The 14794-nt window shown below is 43.2% G+C and overlaps 1 pseudogene; it reads right to left on the bottom strand.

Annotated features, from left to right (window-relative positions):
• Positions 1-12236: 12236 nt before the first annotated feature.
• On the bottom strand, positions 12237-12993 carry LOC101588678 (annotated as a pseudogene).
• Between the last annotated feature and the right edge of the window lie 1801 nt (positions 12994-14794).

The following is a 14794-nucleotide window of genomic DNA, read 5'->3' as shown; positions in this document are numbered from 1 at the left end:
TCCCCACAAATACCTTCATTTTATCTAGCCTGTTGTTCAGTTGCTTTAGAGGTGCAGGATTTATTTATACGGTTGACTCTTAAACATAGAAAGCTAGCTCTTCCTTTTTACAAATAAAACACAGGGACCAGGTGGAGCATAGCTACCGCTGCTGTTCCCCAGGCTTCTTTCATTGAGTTGGGCGCTGTTCTGTGCAGCACCGAGTCTCGCTTTCTTGGCACAGAGGCAGGGAAGGAGTGAGCAAGTATGAGATTTTAGCAAACTTCATTCCCCACCCATTGAAAGAAAATTTCCGTCAGCCCTGTGTTGGAAATGTGACCCTAACCAGACAGTACAGACCTAGCAGGAAGGAAAGGCCCCATGTTGGAAGGACTGGGCTTGGGGAAAGTTCTACAGGAAGATGCATGTATTTGCATAGCATTTCAGATGTGGAACATGGAGTGTCACTATTACAATCCAAGGCTTGGACTTTATTTTTCATAGTTTAAAATTTATTCCACTCTGACCACTGAAAATGCTTGGTAAGGATTGAGGGAAGACTATGATCATTTTGTTATTTACCAGAAGAGTGCTTACTATGGTGCGTTTGTAAAACGAAGAAAACAAAATACTCTGGAGACAGTATTATTTTAGAAATTAAAAAATGGTTTCATTCAGGTTATTTTTGACCTAATGATGGTGGAGTCTGGCTTTACAACATTGCTTCGGCCAAAGCCAGCCAGCTTCTTTAAGTGACGACTATGTGTCTTGTTTCTTGGGAGCCTGGAGGTGAATCACCTCCCTCACAGCACAGCTTCTGCGCTTTCTTCTGGGCCTTGATGTATTGAGCCACTTGCCTTTCTCGAGGGAAGCAGGCAGTCTCCCCTCACAACCCATTGGTGTTCCCGCCTGTAATCAGGGCTGGAGCTCACAGAGCCCTTCTCTTTCAGCACACAGCTGTCAGGATAGGGAACCCTTTAGGTCTACTACACACAGCTTTTCTACCTGATCGTGCTGGTGCCTTTGCTGTGGTGACTGAGACCAGATGCTTGAGAACCGTGCAGTTCTCAGAGTGGTGAAAACAACCAACAGAATCTCTGTCTTGGTTTTTGTTTTGTTTTCCCCAGTGCTGGCAGTCAAACTCAGAGCTTTCACATTGGGCTATGACACACACACACACACACACACACACACACACACACACACACCCTCTCTCTCTCTCTCCCCGCTTTTCTCTCCCTCTCTCCCCCCACACACCTTTTTGTTTAATTTTGAGACATACTCTTGCTAAATTGCCCAAGCTGAACTTGAACCTGGAATCCTCCTGCCTCAGCTGCCTAGAATGCTGGGGTTATAGTCCAGTGCCACATTAGGTTCCTTGTGTCTGCTCTACAAAAGTGAAGTCTTTCAGAATAAATCTTTCAGTGAATTTCTGGATTGCCTTTGCACCCTTCTCTGAGTGATCATGCTCAGAAGGCATTTTCCTGTCAAGTCGTTCATGTATTTTGTCTTCCCTAGAACAGTTTAGTTGCCTCAAGCTAGTATTTCAGTCCTGACCAATATAAACCCACTTAATTATATTGCATCCCCCAGCCTACGGATGCTTTTAGTCTTCACAAATGTACCTGACTAAATTTTTATATATTCAAGCCTAGCAGGTTATTAATTCAGGTGACAAAAGCTTTTAATTATTTGGTGTCCTTATGCCTAATGAACAGACATATTTCACTAATCTAGACTTAGGCTGCTTGATGGGAATGCTCAGGTTGAAAAGGCTGGTTTCTCACCCATCCAACATCTACAGCAACTGGTAAAACTCAGTCATGTCTCAATAATTTGGTGTGTGTTGTTCTCTAGATAGAATGAGGTGAAGTTTATATTTGAACTGTGGTGGGGGCGGGGGAGTTGTTTAAACAGTTGTGGAGTGATTATGGAACAAGATGACTACAAAGTGAGAAGTTATTTTCTTGCATCATTGATCCATTCTTTTACCTATGCGTGATTGTGCTAATTACAAATCTATATATGGAAACAGGTTTCTTCAGATAGGTGACATTGGTTAGCCAAGCCCAAGTTATTGTTTGTACTTGAAAGTAATAAAGTTACATTTCCTTAAAAATACATTGTGTAGTTAAGACTTTGTCTTGCTTTTTCCCCCCATCTGGTTCAGGGGACTTTCAAAAGTATATTCAAAAGTTTATTTTGGGCTGGAGTGGGGCTCAGTTTAGCGAGCTTGCACAACCTGAGCAAGAGGTTCCATCTTCAACATAAATTGTCTGTATTTTTAGAAATGGAGCTGCCCTACAATCTTATGTGCCTCCACCCTTTTTCTTTTTCCTGCATGTTCTCCACAATGTAACAATAAGTAAAATGCAAGGAAGGAATTTTTTTTTTTCCTATATTTAGTACAGGGTGGATCGGACTCGTAGTGATTCTCCTTTTCTCAGCCTCCCAAGTGCTGGGATTACAGGCATGAGCTACCACACCCAGTCTCAATCGCCTTCTCAGCGTGCCCCACGGGCAGGCTGGCACAGCACGCCAGGGATCAAACCTCAGCTGGCCACTGTGCTGTACCTAAGCAGGTGCTTTAGTCTGCTGAGCTATCAGGCCAACCCAAGGAAGGAATTTTTGTGACCTTCACAAATAGATACAAATGGCAGGTAAAAGTACCATTTTACAGGTTCTGGACCTTGGAATTGTCTTTTACCGTTTGTCCTCCTATTTGGTATACATTTGTTTTTGCTGGAGAGTGAGCCGAGGACATTCAATCTGCATCCCCAACCCTATTTATTTTGTTTAGGTTTTGAGACAGGATCTTGTTCAGTTGTCCAGGTTGGGTTTTGAACTTGCAGCCTTCCTGCTTCAGTCTCCCAGAGTGCTGGGGTTACAGCCTGTACCACCACACAGGCTGATTTTAATATTTAGGGCTTCTCATTTGCTTCATAGGTTCTGTGCCTTCTCATAGCCCAACAGCACCATTACAGGACACACTCGTTTCTGTTTTTACAGGCAAGTCAAGCTGGGACATGGCAAGTGGTGTGGTGGAAGCCCCAATTCTCAGCCTCCAGACCTCTGTTTTTCCTACCTCGGTTTCTTTCCTGTTCTTTCCCTGGGTGAAGTCCCCCAGAACACGAGCTGCTGCCGTCCTCTTCCCCACTCGGGGTGCACCTTCTGGTTGTGCACAGAAAGGCTTGGCTCACGTCACAGGGAGCATCTGGGTTCCTTACCTGACCTGAAGTGCCAGCTCGTCTTTTCCAGCCAGCGTTCTTGCTGACTTGCTTCCCTACCCTTGCTCCTTGGGCCTTGTTCTTCCCTTACTGAAAGTCCTCCATGTTTCCTGCCACCATCCGAGGGCGAGGCTTTCGCATCCCATTGGTCTCCCACTATTTTTATTTGTGCTTTTTGGTACTGGGAATTGAACTCGGACCCTTGGGTTTGCCAGGCAGGCAATGTGCCGCTGAGCTATCCCCGCTGTTTTTAAAGTATGACCACCGTCTTCCACTTGCCCTGACCAAGAAGTTTTTCAGTAGAAGTTAGTTGTGCAGCACATTTAGCAATAAAACGTACCTTTTGCAGTTGACATACAATCAAGTTTCACCGTAGATAATAAACATTTTTCAAAACTCGGGTGAATATCTTGTCTTAGCAACACTGTGACTGAGTATAGGGAGTTTCATGTCCAGTAAGTTCTTGAGTGTTTAATAAATTCCATAGGTTATTTTGAGGAATATGTGAACCCAAAGCAGAACACCTTAGGACATCAGAATATTGAAAAATTGCAATAAAATGTCACAAGTAGAATAAAAGACCGGTTCTACATAGTTGTAATCTCAGACCTCTATTTTGCCGCATCCTGGGAATGCCCAAAATGTACTGAGTACAATTGGGCAGAGTATTTGATGACTACACTGTCATTTGGACACAAGTGGTCCTTGCCAGGGGGCTGTTCCTATCCTTTGCATTACAAGCACGTGTTCTGTTCTTTGTGATAAAAGTTAATAAAAACTTAGAAAACTATCTGGAGTTCATCAGTATGATTTTTAACATTCTTTTCTAATCCTTAGACACATGTATATTTATATGGCTGCAAATCATGGTTTGATAGTGTACTATCAGAAATACATTTTAGGGGCCTGGGGAGATAGCTCAGTAGAGTAAGCACTTGCCTGGCAAGCTCAAGATCCTGAGTTCAATCCCTGGTTCCACCAAAAAAACCATATAACTGACATAATACATTGCAATATTCCCTCATTATTGTAATTTAATGTACTCCTTGGGCTGAATTATTTCTACATTAGTCATTAGACATCTAGGTTAGTGAAGTTCTATAATTCATCTCACAAGTATGTGAAAATGTAATAAAATATTTTCAAGGGTTTGAAAATATAAATGAGTAAAAGATGCAGATGGATCAAAAGAAATACAAAAATATTTTCATCTGTTAAATTTCAAAGCAACTTTGGGATACCTCTTAATACTCATTAAATTAGCAAATACATTTAAAAAATCAAAAATAATGTCAACAGTGCTGAATAGATAACATTTTAATCTTTTTTAAGGTTTATCATGAGTGATCAGTAATATTGAGAACATGAGCAATCGTTAATAGTTTTCCCCCAAGATTAATTATAATGTGTATTGACGTTCAAATGAATTAATCCAGAAAGCAACCAAGTGCAGCTTCCCAGCACATAGTATTCGTTGAGTAATGAATGCAGACTCAGGGAGGGCTGTTGTGTGTGCTTTTCCATCTCAGGCCTCTCACATTTAGTGAGGGGATTTTGCAGATAACACACATTCCTGAGTTTGTCCGTTCAGCAAATTCACCATATAAAGCAACTTGAGCTAGTTGGTCATTCAAGTGCCCAATGCTTGAATTCTATTTGAGGGGAACCGAAAAACAGCAAAAATTAGTGTATCTGTGTTAGAAGAATCATAGAGGTAGAACAAAGTTTGTTTTGTTTTATAAATTTCCCCACTTTCCCTCCACTGGACTGTATCTAGAGAACAAAAGCCCGGTTTGCCTTTACTGTCAGGTCTGGTCCAAAGAGAACTGGAGGCCGGTAGGTAGGCTGGGAGGGGCCTCGCCTCAGTTCCCGCTGTTTTCCTGTAGCCCAGTGTACTCAGGTGTGATTCCCTGGCAGCACATCCACATCAGCTGGAAGCCTGTTAGAAATTCAAATTATGGCCATGCCAAATGCATTAAACTTGGGGCTGGAGCCCCATGTGCCTTGAGACCCGCACCACAGCTATTAGCTAGCCTGTTCTGCCACCCAGTGGAATTTACGGGAGTAGCGTCTGGTGATGGAGCTAGATTCTGTTGCTGCGGAATACTTTGTACTAAGGACTTTCAACGTAAGGGTACAACCCTCTTTGAATGTGTTCTAGTACAGTCAACAGTTTTCTTTCCAGTTATCTTAGAGCATGTCACATCATCAGGGAGTCTGAGAAAACTGGCCCTGCTGTTTTAGAAGTGTCTTTAATTTTATGTGGGAATTACATCATACCCTGGAATAATACACTTCTATTAAATGATGCTGTTGAAGTATAACCACACTGGGAAATGCAAAAGCATAAGTGGAAAAACAGGATTAAAACCAGCATACAAAGAAAACAGGATAAAAAATGGCATATAGAGGATTCAGCTTAAATGGTGTAAATATGCGTAGAAACAAACCAGTGCATCGTGAAGGTCATCATGGCTGTCTCTTAAGGATGAGACAGGTAAAGATATTCTACATGCTCTTTTGTATTTTTTAAGTTTCCTATAATGGGCATGAATTATTTTTAAGAATAATTTAAGCGGCGGGCAAGATAGCTCAGCTGGCTAAAGCCTGTGCCTAGGCAAGCTTAGGCAAGTGCAGGCACTGCGGTTTGATCCCTGGCACCACATGCTGTGCCAGCTCCACCTCTGGGCAGGCTGAGCTGGCCACAGTCAGGGCATGGTGGCACACACCTGCAGTCTCAGAACTGGAGAGGCTGAAAACAGGAGGATCACTATGAGTCCAAGCTTTGTAGTGAGACCCTGTAACAACCAAATAAATTTTTAAAAAATTAAAAATTGGACCAGGAAGATGGCTCAGCAGAATAAGCGCTTCTCTGGCAAGTGCAAGGGCCTGAGTTCAATCCCTGGTTCTGCAAAAAAAAAAAGTTTGATTAAAAAATTAAAAATTATTTTCATATCTGATCTTTTCTTTTAGGAAATACTAGGTCCCTACTCAGGCATTATGCTAGGGCCTGAGGATTTGGAAATGAAATTGTGTATGGTCTTCAAGGAGCTCCTAATTTCTAGGGTGGGGCACATGTGAAACCTACGCCGGATAACCAAGGTTTCGCCTCCACAAGGCTCCTAATCTAATTAGCATTCTGGATATCTGAATTGCGAGTTTGTGTCAACCGCCTGTGGGTTGCTAACACACTGGATCTATGGCTACTGGGACTATATCACTCATGGGGGAGTCTTAGTAGTTAATACAGAGTCATGTAAGAGACCACCAGGATTTGAAGACAAGAATAATTTTTTTTTCTATTTTAAGGAAGGGTATACAGGGTGTTCAGGGTCTCACTATTAGATTGGACTCAGTGGTCCGATTGTTTACAGCCTCCCAAATGCTGGGATTATAGGCGCAAGCCGAGGCGCCCAGTCTCAATTGCTGTCTCTGTGCACCGCAGGGGCGGGACCAGCACAGCAGGCCTGGGGATCAAACTCCCAGCCCCTGCGCCTGCTTGCAGGCGCTTTAATCTCCTGAGCTATTTGGCCGGCCCTAAAAATAATCATTTGAAGGAAGAGAAAGCAACTGAAATTCCACATAAAAGGAGCAAGGTGGTGGTACAACATAGTTTTTTCATTTCTGAATCTCCACGAAAAAAAGAAAGTAGCTACATAGCAAAATGAAAAACCCAGACAATAAGGTGACCCTGTGACCCTACGGTACAAGTGGGTGGGACAAACCGCCTACTGCTCCAAAAACCTTGGGGGTGGAGGGAGGAGGCAGGAATAGGATAGTACATCATGGGCCCAAAGACTAGAGAACCCAGGATAGACAGCAGGCGGTCACTGGAATTGGGTGGCCGGAGGCTGGCCGGAGTCCTGTCCTCCTCCCTAGTGGGTGGGTGTGAAAGCCCTGGGCTAAGGCAAGGGCCGGATCAGTCAGCCTGTGGGAGCTCTTGTGGTCCGGCTGCTGTCTCCTCGGATAGGGTACCACGTGAGGGGGAATTCCTGGGACCAAAATAAAATCTGAATAGGACAGGGATCAGAGGAGAGAAAGATGGCTCTGATCCAAGAGGGGCTAAGGAGCGAGGCAGGAAATCCCAGAAAGCAAGCTGCCATGTTTTTTTTTTTTTTTTTTTTTTTTTTTTTAGCTCTGAAAAAGCATCAGAAGAGAGGGTCTTTGAAGGTTGAAAAGCTTGTCTGTATGTAGCTTCATTTCAAAAAGCCAAGAAAACTAATTTCACGTAAAAATAAACAGTAGAAAAGTATCAGGGAAAAATTCCAAGGTTACAGAAACAAAACGTGGCCTAAGAGGCAGCAGAATAATAACCTTACAGTGAAAGCACATATGGGTCAGAAAACAGATCCAAAGTGTAGCTGAATTAAAAGCACTAAAATATGTTAGTTTTTTTTTTTTATGGCTGAGACATAAAAAACTGTTAATCAGAATTAGAAAAACTCTAAATGAGTGAGTGACCTTAGGAAAGAATTGGAAATGATTATTATTTTTAATGTATTTAGTATAGGGTCTACAATGTCTCACTACATAGATCAGACTTGTAGTAGTGATCCCCCTGTTTACAGCCTCCCAAGAGGTAAAATTACAGTGCTCACCACCACGCCCAGTGTCAATTGCCATCTCAGCATGCTGGGGAGCGAACCCGGACCCCAGACCGCTGCTCTCTGCCTAAGCAGGCGCGCTAATCTGCTGAGCTACTTGGCTGGCCCCTGGAAATTATTTTTAAAATGAAGACCAAACTAGAAAGAATGTAAGAACTGACCATAACAAAGCCTTAAGAGATAAATTGATGGTGAAAAAGAAAAATATATTTAAATCAAAGGAACTCAAGGGGAATGACACATATCAAAGGCAGGAAGATCAAACATACAGGTAAAAGGAATCCCTAAAGAAGAAAGCCAAAGTGAGGTTGGAATAGAGTGAAAGTTTAAAAAGAAAACTTTCTATAATTAAAAAAGTTGAAAACCATGCACTGAAAGTATAGCGTGAGGATATAGATCCAGTGGAACCAACAGCAGAACATTCTATTAAACTTACAAACTTCAAAGAAAAAACATATTTTGGATATTCAGCTAGGAGATTAGAAGTGTCTCTTAATGAAATTATTCCAACTATAATCAGGAAAAAAAGAGAATGTCACCAGCTTGCAACCCTCTTGAACAAATACATAGGCACTGAAGCATTGGGAGCTGCTAATGTCACCGAGACAGCTGAAGACACTGTGTGTCTCCTCTGGTCCTGCTCTCTGTAGTCTTGTGAAAGGAACTAAAGTGAGTCAGCCATGTCCCGAATCCACCTGCCGATGTGCAGGCAATACCAAGGACAGAGTATGTTGAAATGCAACAAAAGGACATAATCAGCAAAATCTGGACTCCGGGAAACTTCAGGTTGAATAACCCGGGTTTTTTCAGCAGATCTATCTCAAGAAAGTTAAAAGGATGGAGGAAGGAGCTGTAGATTAAAAGGAAGGCTTTTGAAAAACAGACAAGATTGCAGTGCCTATTAACCACTAGGAAGAATGTATGCAATGTGTTAATTATTGAAACTGTCCTACCAATTTGATTTGAAACTGTCTCATTGCTATTTGTTTATCAATAAAATTATGGGAAAAAAAGATTGTAGTGCCTAGCAGTGTATTTGGGTGAAGAAATTATGAAAAGAAAAAATGATTACTATTAAGTCAGGATAGTGGTTCCCTACAGTGCAGGGAAGGGTCACATACGACTGGAATGATGCTTGTGCAATGGCTGGCAAAGTCCTGCTTTCTGACTAGGGTGCTACGAACAGGAAAACCCTATAGGTAGTCTTTAGGTCCTTGTAGTGCTAATATTTCCACCACCTCCCTTCCTTTTCAAGAAATAAAATTTAGGTCCAGCCCAGAGAAAGTAATTCTCTCCAATTTTGTCAAGTGCCAAAACTCCTGTAGTTAACCATTGAAAAGAAATAAAATAAAAGTCATGTCTCAGTTACTTTTTCCTCATTGCTGGAACAAAATACCTGATACCCAAAATTAAAGAAGGAAAGATTCATATAGCTCACAGTTAGTGGAGGTTTCCGTCCATCCCCAAGCTGGCTCCAAGGCAGAGTGGCATATGGAAGAGGGCAGCCTTTCATGGCAGCAGAAAATAGCGAACAGCAAAGAGAGAGGCAGCAGCTGAGGCAGCTAGCAAGCCTCTCTCCCTTACATTTGTATGCAGATTATCTGCCCCAGGGTGGGTGTAGCACTCGCACCCATAATCCCCGCATTGAATCAATAGTTAATCACAAACTCTAGAAGCCACCCCATGACTGCACGAGGCTTTGGGAGGCCAGCTAGACACAAACCATAATAAGCCAAATAAGGCTATGAAACAAAAACCTTTCAATGCCAAGAAATCCCACGTTACGGTAGCCTTAATCAGTGATGCAACTCCTACCTGAAAATTCTATTAGATTATGTTATTGGATTTTTGTTAAGAGAAGATTGAACTCTGTATAATCCAGTATTAAACGAATATTCAGTTCAATTTTAGATTTCTTTTAAAAGATGAACATAGTTTTTCATTAGCAACCCAATTCAGTTTTAGTTTTAATGGTAACAAATTAAAGATTCCAGGTTACGGGTGTATACATCCAGCAACATGGATTTAGCCACATTTGGTTAATTATTGACAGTGATGCAAATGACTAAAAAAAATTTTGTTCTAAGAAGCTGTCTGATGAGTTCTTTTGTTAAAATGGCAAGGTAATCTTGCCTTCTCTTCCCTCTTTTTCTAGACTTCACTGAAAAGGTACTAAAAGGACAATAATGTTAGTACATGTTAGGCTACAAAAATTGTTTTGAAAGTTAAAAGCAGATGTGTAAGGAGGAGCAGTAACTAATTTAGTAGACCTCAAAGTACAGATCGTGCAATGGGGATGGGGGGATAGCTTGGTAGAATAAGTGCTTGCCTGGCAAGTCAAGGTCCTGGATTCAATCCCCAGTACTACAAAATCAATCAATCAGTCAATCAATCAATCATGCAGTGGGCTTGGTGGGACTTGCCTGTAGTCTCAGCTAATGGGGAGGCTGAAGCAGGAGAATCACTTGAGCCCAAGTTTGTGACTAGACTGGGCAACCTAGTGAGATCTCAATAACAAAGAGCAAAGCGCAGATCTTGTAGTAGTGCTAAGTCCTCATGTGCCATAAGAAAATGTAAATACCTAGGAAAGAGCTAACAATATAAAGTGTATTATTTCAAAATATGAGTTGAACATGTGAGGGCAAGAGCCAGCTAAATGTTTTAAAAATGACTCTTGAGGGTGAGAGGGAACAGAGAGCTGCTGGGTTTTAATTGTATTATTTGGTTCTAAGTGTATTTGTTCTGAATGTAGAGAAATTTTCCCATTCAAGCTTTATGTAAGTTTTTTTTGACAATATTCAAACACTTGTTCTTTATCAATGGGAAGGTAGGCTTTAATTTGACGCAAGGAGACTGCTTAGGGCTGTCCCACTGAGCAGCATGCAGGAGCCCCTCTGTGCCCTGAGCTGTTCGGCGCTGGCTTGTCCACAATGCGGTAGAGCAGAATTCCTGTTGAGCATCCCGTATGTGCCAGACGCACTGTAGAAGTCACGGAATGTTGTGCCCTCATTAATGTTTGAGGAGCAGAGGCTGAGGCCCACACCAAGTGGCTAGTTCATGACAGAGCAAAGCAGACACAAGGCTGCTGGACCCTAAAGCCAGAGCTTTCCTCACCCATTTGAGCACCATGGCATGTTTCTCCAACACCTGGATGAGATTACTAGGTTGGTGTGGATCCAGGGAAAGGTGCCCTGCAGATCTAGGGCCTTCAGGACAGGTGGGGGAACAGTACTGCTGCACTGCACGTCTTGGAGACAGTTGCAGCCCCAATCTTTTTTTTTCTCGGGGTGCTGGGGCTCTTTGGCAGTCTCCCCAGGCTCCTCCAGCTTTATCAGGCTGCCTCTACTGTGTTAGTTTAGGAGGCAAAACGGAAGGGTAGATGAAGACAGTGTCTCTCTGCAGTCCATGCCTTCTTGGTGCTCCTGGGCTCTGTGGTGGATTTTTTTAGTAATCACGTCTTTTTGGTGTCCTAGACGATGTGGTCTCCACAGACACCCACCCAAATTGCTGCTACGGTACTGTGAAGGATGACTTTATACATGGCCCCTCGGACCTGTATTAAAATGCTTACTATGACTAAATACTACCAGATGACAAGAATGGCTACAGAAGTCTACCGACAGTGAAGGGGGATGTATAGGAATGGCTGAGAACATAAAGATGCTCAACATCATTAGTCATCAAGGAAACGCAAGAACCACAAGATGGCGCTACACACCCAATAGCATGTCTAGAATTCAAGAACCTAATCAAACTCAGTCCTGGCAGGACTGGAGGAGCTGGAGCTTTCAGACACAACTCCTGAGAATTCGGAACGGTTCCACCACTTTGGAAAAATAATGGCAGTTTCTTTAAAATTTAACAAGCACCTGCTATACGAGCCAGCCATTCCATTCCTAGCTTTTCTACCCAAAAGAAATAAACACACACACATCCACAAAATGACTTGAACATAGATACTTGTAGCACTTTCATTTACAGAAAGCTCCAAACTGGAAACATTCTAGGTGTATATTAACAGACAAATGGATAAACTAATTGTGGTATATCTGTACAATAGAATAGTATTCAGCTGTAAAAATGAAAAGTTCGCAATACTAGGAATGAACTCAAAAATTATGCCAAGTGAGGGGCTGGTGAGATGGCTCAGTGGTCTAAAGCACCTATTTAGAACAAGCTTAACAAAGCACATGGACCGCAGTTCAATCCCCCAGCACCACATGCCAGCCAGCCCCGCCCCCTGGTGGGCTGAGCTGGCCACACAGATACACATACACAAAAATAAATAAATAAAAATTATGCCAAGTGAAATAAACTGGATAAAAAGGAAGGCAAACTATATGATTCCAATTATATGATATCTCACAAGGTATTTATTTATTATTTATTTTTTGTCCAAAGACAAATTTTATTGAGGCCTTCAGCTCTAGTTCTTTTCCTCCTGCACTGTCTTAGTTCCATGGAGCTGCCCAGTCCTTCAAACAGCAATAAGACCCACTTTGCACCTGCAGGGGCATCTCTGTGGATGGTTGAGGATTTGCCGATGTGCTGGTGGTTACCACCTCCAAAGGGATGCTCCACAGGATTTGTGACCACACCACGTACACATGGCCAGCAGTTCCTCTTCGCCTTGTGTTTGTGGTAGGCTCGGCCAGCCTTCAAGATAGGTTTATCAGTTCTGCCACCACCAGCTACTGCACCACCAACAGCTCTGTTGGCAGAGGAGTTGACCTTAGAACCAGAGGGCAGCTTCACGCTGGTCTTGGTTTCAGGGTTGTGGGATATGACTGTGGCATAGTTCCCAGAGGCTTGGGTCAGCTTACCCCAGTCCCCAGGCTTCTCCTCCAGGCAGTGCACAATGGTACTCTCAGGCATAGTGCCCACAGGGAGAACATTGCCAATGTTGAGTTGGGCTTTCTTGTCGCAATACACGAATTGGCCCATGTAGATGCCCTTGGCGGTGATGAACAACTTGGTATGCTTCTTGAATCAGTACAGATCCTGGAAGAACACCATAGCGAGGATAATGTCCTTATCCTTCATGGATAATGTCCTTCATGATGCCCTTGATGTGGCCGTATCGTTCTGCAAAGTCCATGGTGCATAGTTGAGCAGCGCCCTTGTGATGCTTCACGTGCTCGGGAAACAGAACCCTTTCTCTGTCCACGGATCACGCAGCCCATGACGACGGCTCTGTACCTCAGCGCAGCTGGAAGAGGCTCACAAGGTATTTATGTAAACCCCATTATACTCTATATAAACCCCTATATGTATTAAGCCCTAGCTACTCAGTGGTTATTTGGAGTGGAGGTGGAGGGAAGGAGGGACAGCATGGATGCCGCGGTCTGAATGCTTGTATTCTCCCCAAGCCCTGCATTGGGCTCCTGAGCCCCAAGGTGATGGGAGTAGGAAATGAGCCACAGAAGGAGACTAAGTCACAAGGGTAGAGCCCTTGGTGCCATCATAAAAAATGATTTCACATCTCTGAAGAAACTGTCTCTTAACAGAGAATGTGACCCTGGGCTTACAGCTTCTGGATCTGTAAGAAACATTTTTGTTGCTTATAAAGCACCCTTTCTAAGCTCTTCTGTTATTACAGCCTGAAATGGCTTAAGACAAAAGTTCAGGAGGACTCTTTGGAGGTGACGAAGGTGTTCGCCATCTTGATTGTAGTGATGGCTTGTTTCACAGGGGTGTGACACAGTGTAGCAATAGGTGGTGTCCTATGTCAAAACTCATCAAAGTGAGTACCTCATCTGCACTTTATTGCATGTTCATTGTATTTCATTGAAGTGGTGAAAATGGTGTGTTGGTTTTGCTCTGTATTCTCAAATTCCTTATTTTCTTGAGCTTAGTTTCTTGTATTTTGAAAGGAGGGTCATGTGATTGGTTCAGTTGAATGCATATTTACCATGCATATTCTTGGCTGGCCTGTTCCAGTTCTTTTGCTTCAGACAGTAGATGTTTGTTGTTCTTTTGCTGTGTTGTCCTCCTCAGGAGGCTAATTAGTTTGGTCTGTGAGCTCATGTTCCCCTGGGATGTTGGTTACTCTATGTAGTAGTGCTTAGGGGGACACTGAGGACCAGGTGCTGGTGTGTGTACCTCCCACTGGATTTAAGAAGAGGAGGAGACAATCCCCAAGTCACAAAAACCCAGGATCCACAGAGTTGCTTTTTAAAACTAATTTTGTTGTTGTTTATTTTTGAAATAGGGTCTTGCCAAGTTGCCCAGACTGGCCTTGCTCTTGTGATTCTCCTGTCTTGGCCTCTGAAGGCATTGGGATTACACCCAGGAGCACCACATCTGGCCACAGTATTGCTTTTGATCCTTTCGGCTTGATCCCACCTTTCACAACTGGGTGGGCATTTACCTTTCTTCAAATGCATGGAGAGAGGCAGTATGGGGAGGGGCAGCTTCCTGGAGTGGGGTCTCTATTTCCACTTAGTTTTCTTTCTTTTCTCTTTCTTTCTTTCTTTCTTTCTTTCTTTCTTTCTTTCTTTCTTTCTTTTTCTTCTTCTTCTTCTTCTTTTTTTTTTTTTTTGGCAGAACTGGGGATTGAACTCAGGCCCTTGCGCTTGCCAGGGAAGTGCTTATTCCACTGAGTCATCTCCCCGGCCCTCCACTTAGTTTTCTCTTGGAGAGGGCTTTCTGCTTCCTGGTTGACTGATGCTCAGGGCTTGGCCTGACTGCTGGTTTCTAAGGAAAGGGTTGGCAGTGATGATCCCAGAAATCACCTGGCCCGAGGCAGTAGCCAGCCTGCCAAGCTTTCCTCCAGCCCTCCTCGCTCTGTCTCTCCAATCTGTCTCTTATGAGCCCTTCTTCCATACCTCAGCACCGCGCACCTGCCCAGCACACACAGGGCTGACCTCTGTCTCCCCAGAGGCTTTGCATGCTGTTTTGTGAGTTCTTCAATCTCATCCTTCTATTTCACTTAGATAATTTTTGTAGAATGGACTTTAGGGGTTGGGGGAAGCACCCAGTATT

This window comes from Octodon degus, unplaced genomic scaffold, assembly GCF_000260255.1.
Source record: "Octodon degus isolate 3935 unplaced genomic scaffold, OctDeg1.0 scaffold00137, whole genome shotgun sequence".
In the NCBI taxonomy this organism is placed as follows: Eukaryota; Metazoa; Chordata; class Mammalia; order Rodentia; family Octodontidae; genus Octodon; species Octodon degus.
Note: the sequence above shows the minus strand (reverse complement) of the source record. Positions and strands in the feature narration are given on the sequence as shown.